Below are 3,913 nucleotides of genomic sequence, written 5' to 3' on the forward strand. Positions count from 1 at the left end.
TCTTTTGGGTGGAAATACCAAATATTACAGTAGAAAACAATGAATTAAAACAGCATTAAATGGAATCTGTTATCACAACAAAGAGTTACACTCCCTGGCTCAAAAAAAGTTTGTTTACATTGCTTGCAGGAAAGGAGATGATGGGGAAGAGAGATTACAATGCAAATGTTAATGTACCTGCAAGGCAGTGAGAGCAGGTTTAAAAACAATCAAACAGTAGATACTGCAGGTAAAACGTTGAATTATCATAACAGTAAAGCTAATCCTTCTGTAATCTTTAACAAAGCCTCCAAAATCTATCTTGTTAAATTGCATTTGTTTGTAGAAAATTTATAAAAATTGTTTAACATGCAAATGAAAACAATTCCTTTTTTTCCATTCAGTTTTGCAGTTAAGTGTTTTCCACATTATGGAGTTTTTGCCTGCATATAATTATCCCTAAAGACATATTCTCTCCAGATGTAATCAAAAAGAAAAGAAACAGGAAGCTAGGAAAATACACCGAAAGCCTCATTATAAATCATGTTTATTCCAAGTTTTTTACATCTTTTCAAATTAATTTGAGATAGATTTCCCAGAAAGCACAGACAACAAGAAATGGCCTAATTGCACCATGGGAATTCTCAAGAATACCTTAAAATTTAACTTGAGAAGAGAAGGTAGTATTTCTAATTTCACAGAATAAGCTGATATTTAAAGCATTATTGAGAATTCAAGTTTGCTAAAAACCATGTTAAATCACACTGCCACAATTTTACCAACTTAAATTCCAAAAAGAGAGATAAAATGATTTTGTTTCTTATCATCTGCTGACACTTTAAGAGTTACAGCAAGCAGATCAGTTCTTTTACAAAAAGCCACAATACACCAAGTCCAAACATTTCATGTGAAGAACATTCAAATTATGCTTTTAAAAAGATGAAAATTAGTGACATAAAGCAGAGAGATTTGAAATCTGCCATTTGGGAACAGGATTAACTGCTTATGATTTTATTTTTTAAATGTCTTCTCTCTCATTTCCATGCCAGGTTTGCATATGCCTACTCGGAAGCTGCATATTCACACTGACTTCCCGTTCACATAAGAAGTTTCCACACATTTTCAGTGCACCCACAAGTACAAACAGTACTCAGATTCAGTCACCAGAAATTGGAATTTCAGATGAGGGCAGACATCATCTAGCTGGCTGCCTCTGCGATAGGATCACTTACAGGGAACAATGTTGAACACAGCATAAGTTACTGTGGGGCTGAATGTTAGCTGAACTATTATTATTATTTTTTTTCTTCTCACTCTATTTGTTTCTGTATTAGCAGCATTTTTCTTCAAAAAGAGCCCTCTGCCAGATGCCAGATTACGGATGAAGCAGCAGGCTGTCCTAATTGGTAGCAGAAAGCCAGGTGGAGGATTGCAGTGTGCATTTTTAAGATTATGACATGCTCATCTAAAGACTCATTACTGCCGAAAGAGGTAACTCTGCTCACCTCCCTGCCTTTGGCCATGCTTCTCCAATGCCTGCCCTGAACTAGCCATGAATATTTCTTAGCCATAAGATTACCAGCTCTAAAACAGCACAAAAACAGGACAAGTGATCTGAATAACAGATCAGGTGCGAATTCACCAGCACCAAAAGAGGCAGGGGATGACAGGTGAGGATGGTGTTGGGCTTCATGCCCCTTTTCTTGGTAGCACAGTTTTTTACAGAGGCACTTTAGAAAGACTTTGGCTGCTGTGGTAAATAATGAAGCATCTAGGAATAGAAGTTGTTCTGAGCAAGTTTGTTGATGATACTAAATTGGAAGGAACTGTTGATGCTGTCAAGGGTGGAGAGGCCTTGCAAAATGATCTTGACAAATTACAGAGCAGGTTTGCCCAGCAAACTCAACATGGGATGCAGAGACAGGAGCTGAAGACAGGAGGCCAGAAGTATCTGTTTAGGCTAGCACCTGAAAAATTCTCTGTGAAAATACGCCATTAGAGCATGAGGCCTATTGGGTAGAACGGGAATAATAAAACTGCTCTCCTAAACTTGAGAAGGAGAAGTTAGCAATTACAGCTTTGTAATGCTCCTGAGGGCTGAAACGTCTGATGTTGCTGTAGGGGAAGAAAAGGGTGAAATAATGATGCTTATTCAACATTTCTTCAATTTTTGCTCTGACAGATATATTGGTACCATGAACATTTCCTGATTAGAGAATGAAATATAAAACCTTTACTCACCCTTTCAAGGGAAGTACTGGGCTTGAGAAAGCTGAATTTACTGACCACTGGTTGCCCTGTGAGAACGGCATTTAATTCAGGGAATGCTTTTGCACATGGGTTGAATGCAGTAGGAAATCTTTTTTTTTTTTTCTTTTCTAATACAGGTTTTTAAGACAACTAGCCACATTACCACAAATATGCTTTTATAGCTGTATTTATTTTTACTGTATCCTCTGTTCAAAATACAGTCTTCCCCCGAGATCTATTTGATAATCGTCTCTCTAAAATTTTCAAATTGAAGTAGAGGTTCCTAGAAATGGTATCAATATGGCAGGATCACTGTTGTAAAACCAAGAGAAATCCCTTTTCCTGATCCTCTCCCCTTTCTATCAAACAATTTAGATAAAATATTGAAGATTTTCTTCCCTTCCAGTGCTGGTTAGAGTCTTTACTTCACTGAACTCTATTTAATTACTGTTCTATTGCAAGTAAATTCAAGAATGTAACTGTTGGATTTAAGCAACAACACAACATTGTGTGGATCCTATGCAGTGACTTAAGACAAGCAGGCAGTTGCAGAAACTTTGAATGCACTGATGAGATCCAAAGAATCTGCTATTACTTTAACAATATATAATATCTTGGGTAAAAACTATGAATTAAGGTTAACTCTCAATGCTTGAAGAATATAGGTTGTTTCAAGCATGGGAACAGTATGCTGACAGTCAATCATAGTTTGGCTGTCATTAAAAAATAGTACCTACATAATTTTCAGCTTAGTTTACCATTAATTACTGCAATTACTGACAGCAGCACAAATTATTTCACCTTCTAATAATGTAAAGTGAAAGGCACCTGATCCTGTAGATGTGCACACCAAGATTTGTTTTAAAGAAGTTATTACTTTCTGATGAGATGTTCAATTTTTAAATCATGATACTATGTGAAGCTGTGTTTTTCTCACCATTTTCAGATCAAGATTCATTATTGAAATCTACAGACTCGACACAGGAAATAATTATTATAATTCACAAAAAAAAAAAAAGAAGCTGTTTGCTGTATGTAATATTAGATGATGTACTTTTAACTGAGTACAGCTGGGTCAGTGCTTTTAAGCTGGGTAGCTGTTCTAGACGAATATTTAATATTTTTTCACCAATTAAATAGAGACAGAAGGAGTAGTCTGTCAGTTTAGGATCCATTTAACAACCACAAATGTCAGGGAAAGACTCATCAGTTTCTTTTGTTCATACTCAATCTGATGAAGGGAATTTAGCATTTATCGTCTTATCCCTGTTGCAAAGCTGAACAGAAATGCGTTCCTGAAAAGCTCTCTGCCAATTATACTGACGCTTGAAAATATAAAATGAAATCGTAGTTCATCTTCTGTAGCCTCTTATCTATTTGCAATCAATCCAAAAATAATCTGTCATCCATTCAGTTGCTTCCTCTTTAAAAATCGTCATAAATTGACAAGTAATTTTTTTTTTTCATATAAGGCAATCTACAGAGCTCTGATGTTCAAAGTTTGCAAGTAGATAAGTGATACAGAAAAAAACAGATGGTGCTTACTGAACTATAGTAATCAGGTGAAGGTACTCAGAAAATGGATTCAAGAGTCATTGCTCTTTGTGTTGACTTTTCTCCCTGAATCTATCCCTTAGTCCCTTAGATCTGTTTATTACTGATGCTTTCTTGCAGAACTCTTAAG

Source organism: Meleagris gallopavo, chromosome 1 (assembly GCF_000146605.3).
Source record: "Meleagris gallopavo isolate NT-WF06-2002-E0010 breed Aviagen turkey brand Nicholas breeding stock chromosome 1, Turkey_5.1, whole genome shotgun sequence".
In the NCBI taxonomy this organism is placed as follows: Eukaryota; Metazoa; Chordata; class Aves; order Galliformes; family Phasianidae; genus Meleagris; species Meleagris gallopavo.